Raw genomic sequence first — 12,830 nt, 5'->3', positions numbered from 1 at the left:
CTAGGAAGGATACTATTTCTTTAGAACTAAGTTGCCATCCAGGTATTGATTATACAGGTTGAGTATCCCTTATCCAAAAATCAAAATCTCACATTTTCTGTATTACATTTCCCCTTGATAAAATAAAATAAATCTGATTGGTTTTGGTGCATAATGGCCCTCATTCCGAGTTGTTCGCTCGCTAGCTGCTTTTAGCAGCATTGTAAACGCTAGGCCGCCGCCCTCTGGGAGTGTATCTTAGCTTAGCAGAATAGCGAACGAAAGATTAGCAGAATTGCTACTAAATAATTCTTTGCAGTTTCTGAGTATCTCCAGACCTACTCCTAGATTGCGATCAGCTCAGTCCGTTTAGTTCCTGGTTTGATGTCACAAACACGCCCTACATTCGGCCAGCCACTCCCCCATTTCTCCAGACACTCCCGCGTTTTTCCCTGACACGCCTGCGTTTTTTAGCACACTCCCGGAAAACGCTCAGTTACCACCCAGAAACGCCCCTTTCCTGTCAATCACTCACCGATCAGCAGTGCGACTGAAAAGCGCCGCAGGATCCACAGCAAATCTACTAAGTTTTTAGTTAAATAACTAAGCGCATGCACCCTGCGTGCCTTGCGCATGCGCATTTTGCAACAAATCGCAGCATAGCGATAATCGGCAACGAGCGAACAACTCGGAATGACCCCCTTTGACTCTTTAGAGCAGTGGTTCCCAAATGTTTTTGAATCAGTGCCCTAGAGTATCAGCATTTAGCTCCTAGGCTAAATGTACCTTATTAAGAATTTCAGGTAAAATGATAGGAAAATTGTGCTTATATGTCATTCTTAGGGTCAGTTATGTGGTGGAGGTCAGGGAAGCGATTCTGTTTGTCACATACTTTATGATTGGCAGCCACAAGCTCTGATTTTGCCTATTACATGGACCCTAAGTCACAGAGCCGGCCCTAACCAATATGATGCCCTAGGCAAGATTTTGACTGGTGCCCCCTAGCACCGCCGCTAGTTCTGCAGGAGATGCCTGGCATGAGTCAGCTGGCAGCTCTGCTAACGTCGGGCGCCTTTTGTTTATGAAAATGCATCTTATTTGCATTACTATTTGCATTACAACATGGGTAGGATGCACAAGCAGCTTCTGCTGATTAAAATGATATCCAGCATGCTTATATTCTGTGTGCGACTGCGGCTGTATCTGCATACGAAATGCTACATTACAGTGATTTGCAGGAACTACGCAGCATTTCGTATGCAGATACAGCCACAGTCGCAAACAGAATATAGGCATGCCGCATATCATTTTAATCAGCAGAAGCTGCTGGTGCCCCTAAGCATACCAAATGCCCTAGGCATTTGCCCAGTTTGCCTATGCCTAAGGCCGGCTCTGCTAAGTTATTTAATTTGGTTCTGGTTAACCAACCCGAGCCATCACTTCATGTGCCCCGTGGCACACAGTTTGGGTACCACCACCTTAGAGCAATGCTGCTAAATAACCCACCGTGTGTTCAGTGACTGAGTTCTGAAACCAAAGCAAATATCAGAACTTTGTTATTGTCTACATATGAAAAGGTAAGAGGAAAAAAGCTAATTTACACCTGTAAAGGCTGTTATAGTAACTATTCATGTATTGTTTTCTGTATGAATATCCCGTATTTATTTATTTATTTGTAAAAGCACAGTAATTTCTATGTATAATAAAAAATATCCTATATATAACATATTGTAAATACATCCTGACACACTCCTGTTCTTTAGAGCTATGGCCATCATGGATGCATTGTATCAGCAGGCAGAAGAGAATGAGGGTATATAGGAACTTCCCCAGTTGTATTATCATTTGCTGTCTTTCACGCTCCAGCACCAGAATACCCAAGGTGCACATGAACACAGCCTTAGGGGCCTAGTTATCAATATGAATGGGTCCAATATTCCTGCAGAACAAGTAGTTTCTGTCCGTTATTCACATTTTGAAGCAACGAACCTGTTCAGCAATGTAGTACTGCAGTTAATATGATGGATATCTCCTGTGTGCAGTAAAGTCCCGATGTGGCACGCCATTTCCATACACTAGTATGAGGATGACTATTTTTTTATCTTGACTGCGGGTACTAAGGCCAGGTGGATTAAGCTTATTGAGCCCTGCACCTTCCTATTGGGAGGAGATCCAGATTGCAAAGAGAGATCCATTGGGACCCATCACCAGTGCAATACTGAATTACTCTGGTAGATTTGGATCTGCCGCCACACATCTCGGCAAGTCAGATCCATACATTGCATGGGGCCATCACATTTATTAATCATTAGGCCATTCAGAAGTGTGGCCTGTTCTAGGAGGATTTCTGGGCACAGCTTGTATCTGGTCAACGTGCTTAATCCAATTTCATTCAAGGTTTGGGACAAGGGACCTGATTCAGTAAGGATCTGATCGCATGCTGGGGGCCGCCCATCGCAGGGCTCAGCATGCTACCCGCCGCCCCTGCCCCTGAGACCACGCTGAAATTGCGGTCCCACTGCAATTTCAGCATGATAGCAGAAAGTAGGTTAGCCTCCTGCTGGCGCAGTCTGGCTGCGACTGCAGGAGGCCCGCAGCCATCTTTATGATTGCAGCAGCTGCGTATGATGTCACACAGCTTCACCAATCACGACCATGCCACGCCCCATTTGCGCCACCACGCCTCTGTTTCCCCATCACCACCCCCGCAACGCTCTGTCTTGGAAACGGAGCGTTGCCGCCCCCCTCCCGCCCAGCGAACGCCTCTGCCTGATTGACAGGCAGAGGCATTCACATTTACTGCGGAGCGCCCACTGTAAATGTGGGTGCATGCGCTGGATGGACCCTGCGCATGCTCCCATATCATCTTAGTAATTTTTGCAGCTGGATCGCGTTTTGTAATCCATCCTGAATGAGGACCAACGTGTGACTTCCCATTAGGTGGTTGTAGCTACAGAAGATGTCTCTCTACGTCTGACCCCAATATCAGTTACTCGTCATTGAAAATGGTGAGGTGACCCCAGCGGTGAGAATGCTTCTCAGTCAGTCAGTCAGTCAGTCAGTCAGTCATCTTCATGAAGACGCCCAGTGAGGTTTGATAGGTCTAATTCCCTTCTGCTTTGAGACATTGGTATATGCTTGAGCAGTTTGAGGTTCATTGATCTTATGTCCTGTGGTATGATGCTAGATATCTCTCCGCCTTTCATCTCAGTGTAATAAAAAGCTTTACCATTACTCACAAACGACAATATGAACCTGCCTAAAATGTAACATGACAGTAAACAATCATTGTTATTTTAGCTGTGTTATGAATCTCAGAAACTCTTTCCCAGTACGATCAATACCTGGCATGATAACAGGCTGTGTGCCAAGAAATCTTGTATGTGTTAAACATTAGTTAAATTGCCAATGTCTAGCCATTGCAGGGACTGGGTTACGTATATGGCATATTTATATTTGTGTTGGATGAATATTATTTTGTGGTTTATAGTAACAATTCTAAGGATTGCTTTGGGATTTAGAAAAACCTTTTGAGGACTTTAGTCTGGTTTATGAGATGTAATTGACAACTAGTAATACATTAGTTTTCAGTATAAGTCAATTAGTCATATCATTTGAGTTATTCATTAATAAATAAAGGAATAAAAACATATGCATCCTTAAACTGTTGTGGAACTAAAAGCCCCAGCATGATAGGACTTTTAGTTAAACTATACTTGGGAACCACAGTTAAACCAACATAGGTCAGGGCGAGGGATCTAGATGCTCTCTGGATTATTAAACACACAGAAATCAAACACAAAGGGAGGAAAAAGATCAAACTGAAGTATCAGTTAAAAGCGGTTGGTGTAGTGGTTAGCATTACTGCCTCACAGACCTGAGGGCATGGGTTCAATAACTGACCAAGGCTCTATCTGTATGGAGTTTGCATGTTCTCCTTGTATTTGTGTGTGTTTTCTCTGGGTTCTATAGTTTTCTCCCCCACTCCAAAAACATAGTGTTAAAAATTCATTGGTCTCTGATATAAAAAAAATAACCCTAGCGTGTATGCGTGTCCGTGTGATAGGGAATATAGATTGTAATCTCCACTGGGGCAGGGACTGATGTGAACGACTCTCTGTAAGTTGCTGCACTGTATAAATAACTGATAATAAATACATGTACTTCACATATGATAATAAGTGCTGCCTATCTGCACATTTAATTCAGCACTTACAATCTATCATGATCTGAATCTTGGAAGTTTTTTTAATGGATGTCATTCCGACCATTAAACCAAAGCGTCATATATATAAGTAAATACTAAGAGGCAGATTCAATTAGGCATGGTGCACAAGTCCATTTTGTAGATGGATCTTGTGTTACTTTGTACTGCGCCTACTCCGTAACTGAACATATACACAACTATGGCCCTCATTCCGAGTTGTTCGCTCGTTGCCGAGTTTCACTATATTACGATTAGTCGCTTACTGCGCATGCGCAAGGTTCGCAGAGTGCATGCGCTTAGTTATTTTACACAAAAGTTAGGTATTTTACTCACGGCATAACGAGGATTTTTCATCGTTATGGTGATCGGAGTGTGATTGACAGGAAGTGGGTGTTTCTGGGCGGAAACTGGCCGTTTTATGGGTGTGTGCGGAAAAACGCTGCCATTTCTGGGAAAAACGCGGGAGTGGCTGGAGAAACGGGGGAGTGTCTGGGCGAACGCTGGGTGTGTTTGTGACGTCAAACCAGGAACGAAACTGACTGAACTGATCGCAGTGGCAGAGTAAGTGTCGAGCTACTCAGAAACTGCAAATAAATTTCTATTCGCAATTATGCGAATCTTTCGTTCGCAATTCTGCAAAGCTAAGATACACTCCCAGAGGGCGGCGGCTTAGCGCGTGCAATGCTGCTAAAAGCAGCTAGCGAGCGAACAACTCGGAATGAGGGCCCATAAGCGATTAGAGTCATACACATCTCTGTCGCACCTCCACTTGCATCTGAATGGATACAACTGGTCGTATGCATATAGGGGGTCATTCCGAGTTGTTCGCTCGTTATTTTTCTCTCGCAACGGAGCGATTAGTCGCTAATGCGCATGCGCAATGTCCGCAGTGCGACTGCACCAAGTAAATTTGCTATGCAGTTAGGTATTTTACTCACGGCATTACGAGGTTTTTTCTTCGTTCTGGAGATCGTAATGTGATTGACAGGAAGTGGGTGTTTCTGGGCGGAAACTGCCGTTTTATGGGAGTGTGTGAAAAAACGCTACCGTTTCTGGGAAAAACGCGGGAGTGGCTGGAGAAACGGAGGAGTGTCTGGGCGAACGCTGGGTGTGTTTGTGACGTCAAACCAGGAACGACAAGCACTGAACTGATCGCACTGGCAGAGTAAGTCTCGAGCTACTCAGAAACTGCACAGAGAAGTCTTTTCGCAATATTGCGAATCTTTCGTTCGCAATTTTGATAAGCTAAGATTCACTCCCAGTAGGCAGCGGCTTAGCGTGTGCAAAGCTGCTAAAAGCAGCTTGCGAGCGAACAACTCAGAATGACCCCCATAGGGCCTAATTCTGAGTTGATCGCAGCAGCAAGTTTGTTAGCAATTGGACAAAACCATGTGCACTGCAGGGGGAGGCAGAGATAACATTTGCAGAGAGAGTTAGATTTGGGTGGGTTATATTGTTTCTGTGCAGGGTAAATACTGGCTGCTTTATTTTTACACTGCAATTTAGATTTCAGTTTGAATACACCCCTCCCAAATCTAATTCTCTCTGCACATGTTATATCTGCCCCTCTTGCAGTGCACATGGTTTTGCCCAACTGCTAACAAAATTGCTGCTGCGATCAACTCAGAATTAGGCCCACAGGGTAAGTGCTCTGAGTGTGCAGTCATGGTGCATACCTCCCAACTGTCCCGATTTTCGCGGGACAGTCCCGTTTTTTGGGGACTGTCCCGCTGTCCCACCCGCGGGCCGCAGTGTCCCGCGGTGGGGGGGGCAGTTGGGAGGCTCTATCTCTCGCTGCACTGCTTAGCAGAGCAGTGGTGAATAGACGCTATGCGCATGCGCACAGCGTCTATTCATTGGAGACAGAGGGAGAGGGGGCATGCCAGCAGCTCACAGAGCGCTGGGCATGCCCCTTTAGTGACGAAAACGGGGGCGTGGCTCGCAATCGCGGGTCCTCCAGCGAAGCCACGCCCCCTTTTCACAGACCACGCCCCCTTTTCGGGAGCGTGCGCGGGCGTGTGTCCCTCTTTACAGAAGGGAAAAGTTGGGAGGTATGTTGGTGTGTAGGTGGAATTGTCAGCAATTCAGATGTGAGCACACACAGAGAACTTTCTGATGTCAGACAGAATTACTACACCAATGTGTAAACACCTGAAAATCTCATCAGGTCTGCTAGAAAATTGCATTAGTTTTGTAAGCAATCTGATCTTGAATAAGCAACAAAGAGCATGTGTGAGTATGGCCTTACAATTGACTGCTCATTATGTTCTTGAGATCATTTTTGTACATATTAGAGACCCAGGCACTAGAAAATGACATTATAATCCCTTATCTGTTGCCTTTGCAACTGGGATATCAGAGCACCAGCATGCATCAGGATAAAGAACAACAATCAGTCACTGTTTTACCTTGTGGGTTATCACAGATTAAGCTTTAAAAAAAAGAAAGAAATGAAAGGGGCTCATACATCATAGGAGTATCAGGGCAATTCCAGGTTCTCCTGATGCCAAAATCCAACATGTCGGAAATCCTCAACTCACCGTTTCTGACTCAAAAATAACCAGAATTGGCGAGTTAGGGATTTTTAACATGTTGGATTTTGCCGATCCGCTGACAAATTGGCAATCATCGGATAGGCAACAGCAGAACGGATAATTGGACTGTAGATGTATGGTACGCATAAGATTTTGAGCATATTGTTATCACTACTAGTTTAGAGTTAATGGAGGTCATTCCGAGTCGTTCGCTCGGAAAATTTCTTCGCATCGCAGCGTTTTTCCGCTTAGTGCGCATGCGCAATGTCCGCACTGCGACTGCGCCAAGTAAATTTGCTATGAAGTTTGGATTTTTACTCACGGCTTTTTCTTCGCTCAGGCGATCGTAGTGTGATTGACAGGAAATGGGTGTTACTGGGCGGAAACAGGCCGTTTTATGGGCGTGTGGGGAAAAACGCTACCGTTTCCGGAAAAAACGCGGGAGTGGCTGGAGAAACGGAGGAGTGTCTGGGCGAACGCTGGGTGTGTTTGTGACGTCAAACCAGGAACGACAAGCACTGAACTGATCGCAGATGCCGAGTAAGTCTGAAGCTACTCTGAAACTGCTAAGAAGTTTGTAATCGCAATATTGCGAATACGTCCTTCGCAATTTTAAGAAGCTAAGATTCACTCCCAGTAGGCGGCGGCTTAGCGTGAGCAACTCTGCTAAAATCGCCTTGCGAGCGAACAACTCGGAATGACCTCCAATGTTCCCATTGTTAGGTAAATGTTCATATAATGTAATTGCTCTCTCCATATCTTTAAGCCAATGACCCTTCCTCCATTATTTTTACTGGGAAACAAAATAGTTGGATCACAATGCACAGGTTTGAAAGTAAATATAATTAGTATAAAGCAATTTGCGTGTTGCCACTGAATGATGCGTAACCATGTCTGGTGGGCCTATATAAAAAATACAGCCCTGTTTATGTTGGGTGTGGTATAAAAGATAGACAGTGTCTAGTTAGACAGTCAATAGATAGCCACCATATGTTAGACAGACATTAGGTCGACAGGGTCAAAAAGTCGACATTGTCAAAAGGTCGACATGAAAAAAGGTAGACAGTACAAAAGGTCGACATGAAAATGGTTGACATAAAAAAGGTAGATACCATGTTTTTTGCATTTTGTGGTTTGTGTGGATAGTTTTGTCACCTGGGTCCCCCAATTGTAGAAAGGCATACCCTCGCGGGGCTCGCTGCGCTCGCCACAAGATTTATAACCAACTCTATGCTGACATGATAGAGAAGGTATGAAATAGTCCAAAAACATGTTACATTTAAAAAAAACAGTTGTCTATCTTTTTTATGTAGACAATTTTCATGTCGACCTTTTGACCATGTCGACCTTTTGTACCGTCTACCTTTTTCATGTCGACCTTTTGACCCTGTCGATCTAATGTCTATCTATTGACTGTCTAACTAGACACTGTCTATCTATCAACCGGATACTGTTTATGTTCCATTAGCTGATTATGTGGACATCTGATGGCTGTATTGCTTTGATATCACTAAAAGGAGGACTGGCAAGAGGAGCAATTACTTTTTTGGGCCACTGTTATTTTTTACAAATGAGGTCTGTCAGTTATACCCCTTTCAGACTGACAGAGCCGGGTCACACCGGGGAATGTGTTCCTGGACGCATCCCGGAACACAACCCGGGAATGACTCCTTTCACACTGCACTTAGACCAGTAGCGGATCTTGCTACGGGCAAGCAGGATTTTTGCCCGGGGAGCCAACTTCTGGAGGGAGCCATTGCCATGGCAAGATCCGCTACTGGTGCCGCCCGGTGCTGTGTAGATGCCCGGTGCTGTGCGGTGCGCAAAGTCATCGTGCACCGCACAGCACAGCACTGCATTGTGGGTGCAGCACATAGACGCTAGAGGTCATAATTGACCTCTAGTGTCTATGCGGTGCTATGGGAGAGACGTCATGACGTCTCTCCCATAGATCCAAGGAGCGGCGCCGGCAGCCGGAGACGGAGGGCAGCAGCGGTCGGGAAGCAGGAGTGTGGACTGTAAGTAGAGAGGTGCACTGGAAATTTCTCGGGTTTTGTGTTTTGGTTTTGGATTCGGTTCCGCGGCCGTGTTTTGGATTCGGACGCGTTTTGGCAAAACCTCCCTGAAATTTTTTTGTCGGATTCTGGTGTGTTTTGGATTTAGGTGTTTTTTTTTAAAAAAACCCTCAAAAACAGCTTAAATCATAGAATTTGGGGGTAATTTTGATCCCATAGTATTATTAACCTCAATAACCATAATTTCCACTCATTTCCAGTCTATTTTGAACACCTCACACCTCACAATATTATTTTTAGTCCTAAAATTTGCACCAAGGTCGCTGGATGACTAAACTAAGCGACCCAAGTGGGCGGCACAAACACCTGGCCCATCAAGGAGTGGCACTGCAGTGTCAGACAGGATGGCACTTAAAAAAATTGGCCCCAAACATCAAATGATGCAAAGGTAAATAAAAAAAAAGAGGTGCAAGATGGAATTGTCCTTGGGCCCTCCCACCCACCCTTATGTTATTTAAACAGGACATGCACACTTTAACAAACCCATCATTTCAGCGACAGGGTCTGCCACACGACTGTGGCTGAAATGACTGGTTGGTTTGGGCCCCCACCAAAAAAGAAGCAATCAATCTCTCCTTGCACAAACTGGCTCTACAGAGGCAAGATGTCCACCTCATCATCATCCTCCGATTCATCACCCCTTTCACTGTGTACATCCCCCTCCTCACAGATTATTAATTTGTTCCCACTGGAATCCACCATCTCAGGTCCCTGTGTACTTTCTGGAGGCAATTGCTGGTGAATGTCTCCACGGAGGAATTGATTATAATTCATTTTGATGAACATCATCTTCTCTACATTTTGTGGAAGTAACCTCGTACGCCGATCGCTGACATGGTGACCGGCTGCACTAAACACTCTTTCGGAGTACACATTGGAGGGGGGGCAACTTAGGTAAAATAAAGTCAATTTGTGCAAGGGCCTCCAAATTGCCTCTTTTTCCTGCCAGTATACGTACGGACTGTCTGACGTGCCTACTTGGATTCTATCACTCATATAATCCTCCACCATTCTTCCAATGGTGACAGAATCATATGCAGTGACAGTAGACGACATGTCAGTAATCGTTGGCAGGTCCTTCAGTCCGGACCAGATGTCAGCACTCGCTCCAGACTGCCCTGCATCACCGCCAGCGGGTGGGCTCGGAATTCTTAGCCTTTTCCTCGCAGCCCCAGTTGCGGGAGAATGTGAAGGAGGAGCTGTTGACGGGTCACGTTCCGCTTGAGTTGACAAGTGTCTCACCAGCAGGTCTTTGAACCTCTGCAGACTTGTGTCTGCCGGAATGAGAGATACAACGTAGGCTTTAAACCTAGGATCGAGCACGGTGGCCAAAATGTAGTGCTCTGATTTCAACAGATTGACCACCCGTGAATCCTGGTTAAGCGGATGAAGGGCTCCATCCACAAGTCCCACATGCCTAGCGGAATCGCTCTGTTTTAGCTCCTTCAATCTCTCCTGCTGCTTCTGCAAAAGCCTGATGAGGGGAATGACCTGACTCAGGCTGGCAGTGTCTGAACTGACTTCACGTGTGGCAAGTTCAAAGGGTTGCAGAACCTTGCACAATGTTGAAATCATTCTCCACTGCGCTTGAGTCAGGTGCATTCCCCCTCCTTTGCCGATATCAAAGGCAGATGTATAGGCTTGAATGGCCTTTGCTGCTCCTCCATCCTCTTAAGCATATAGAGGGTTGAATTCCACCTCTTTACCACCTCTTGCTTCAGCTGATGGCGGGGCAGGTTCAGGAGTGTTTGCTGGTGCTCCAGTCTTCGGCACGCTGTGGCTGAATGCCTAAAGTGGCCCGCAATTCTTCGGGCCACCGACAGCATCTCTTGCACGCCCCTGTCATTTTTTAAATAATTCTGCACCACAAAATTCAATGTATGTGCAAAACATGGGACGTGCTGGAATTTGCCCACATGTAATGCACGCACAAAATTGGTGGCATTGTCCGATGTCACAAATCCCCAGGAGAGTCCAATTGGGGTAAGCCATTCTGCGATGATGTTCCTCAGTTCTGTAAGAGGTTGTCAGCTGTGTGCCTCTTATGGAAAGTGGTGATACAAAGCGTAGCCTGCCTAGGAACGAGTTGGTGTTTGCGAGATGCTGCTACTGGTGCCGCCACTGCTGTTCTTGCTGCGGGAGGCAATACATCTACCCAGTGGGCTGTCACAGTCATATAGTCCTGAGTCTGCCCTGCTCCACTTGTCCACATGTCCGTGGTTAAGTGGACATTGGGTACAACTGTATTTTTTAGGACACTGGTGAGTCTTTTTCTGACGTCTGTGTACATTCTCGGTATCGCCTGCCTAGAGAAGTGGAACCTAGATGGTATTTGGTACCGGGGACACACTACCTCAAGAAATTCTCTAATTGCCTGTGAACTAACGGTGGATACCGGATGCACGTCTAACACCAACACAGCTGCCAAGGCCTGAGATATCCGCTTTGCAACAGGATAACTGCTGTGATATTTCATCTTCCTCGCAAAGGACTGTTGGACAGTCAATTGCTTATTGGAAGTAGTACAACTTGCAAGTGGTCTTCCGACTTACCCTCTGGGATGATGATCGACTCCCAGCAGCAACAACAGCAGAGCCAGCAGCAGTAGGCGTTGCACTCAAGGATCCATCGGAGGAATCCCAGGCAGGAGAGGACTCGTCAGACTTGCCAGTGACATGGCCTGGAGGACTATTGGCTTTCCTGTCTAAGGAGGAAATTGACACTGAGGGAGTTGGTGGTGTGGTTTGCAGGAGCTTGGGTACAAGAGGAAGGGATTTAGTTGTCAGTGGACTGCTTCCGCTGTCACCCAAAGTGAATGCGCTCCAGGTGACGTATAAGGGAGGATGTTCCTAGGTGGTTAACGTCCTTACCCCTACTTATTACAGCTTGACAAAGGCAACACATGGATTGACACCTGTTGTCCGCATTTCTGTTAAAATAATTCCACATCGAAGAGGTGATTTTTTTTGTAATTTCACCAGGTGCCTGACTTAAACAAACCACCTCACCATCAGAATCCTCCTTGTCAATATCCTCCTCAGCGCCAGCAACACCCATATCCTCATCCTGGTGTACTTCAACAGTGACATCTTCAATTTGACTATCAGGAACTGGACTTTGGGTGCTCCTTTCAGCACTTGCAGGGGGCATGCAAATGGTGGAAGGCGCCACCTCTTCCCATCCAGTGTTGGGAAGGTCAGGCATCGCAACCGACACAATTGGACTCTCCTTGGGGATTTGTGATTTAGAAGAATGCACAGTTCTTTGCTGTGCTTTTGCCAGCTTAAGTCTTTTCATTTTTCTAGCGGGAGGATGAGTGCTTCCATCCTCATGTGAAGCTGAACCACTAGCCATGAACATAGGCCAGGGCCTCAGCCGTTCCTTGCCACTCCGTGTCGTAAATGGCATATTGGCTAATTTATGCTTCTCCTCAGACGCTTTTAATTTAGATTTTTGGGTCATTTTACTGAACTTTTGTTTTTTGGATTTTACATGCTCTCTACTATGACATTGGGCATCGGCCTTGGCAGACAACGTTGATGGCATTTCATCGTCTCGGCCATGACTAGTGGCAGCAGCTTCAGCACGAGGTGATAGTGGATCTTGATCTTTCCCTATTTTACCCTCCACATTTTTGTTCTCCATTTTTTAATGTGTGGAATTGTATGCCAGTAATATATCAATAGCAATGGCCTACTGTACTGTCTTTACTACTACTGCTGGTCACCAAAATGCTGCACTATCCTACTATATACTGCTCACAATGCAGCACAGATATGGATACTTGAAGTGATACAGAGCTGTAAGATACAGCAATGGCCTACTGTACTGTACTACTGTATATGTATACTGGTGGTCACCACAATGCTGCACTGTCTTACTATATACTGCTCACAACAACAATGCAACACAGATATGGATAGTATACTTGACACATAGCTGCAAGATACAGCAATGGACTACTGTACTGTACATTTATATACTGTTGGACACCAAAATGCTGCACTGTCCTACTATATACTGCTCACAGCAATG

This window comes from Pseudophryne corroboree, chromosome 5, assembly GCF_028390025.1.
Source record: "Pseudophryne corroboree isolate aPseCor3 chromosome 5, aPseCor3.hap2, whole genome shotgun sequence".
In the NCBI taxonomy this organism is placed as follows: domain Eukaryota; kingdom Metazoa; phylum Chordata; class Amphibia; order Anura; family Myobatrachidae; genus Pseudophryne; species Pseudophryne corroboree.
The sequence above is the reverse complement of the archived record's forward strand: the minus strand, read 5'-3'. Positions refer to the sequence as shown.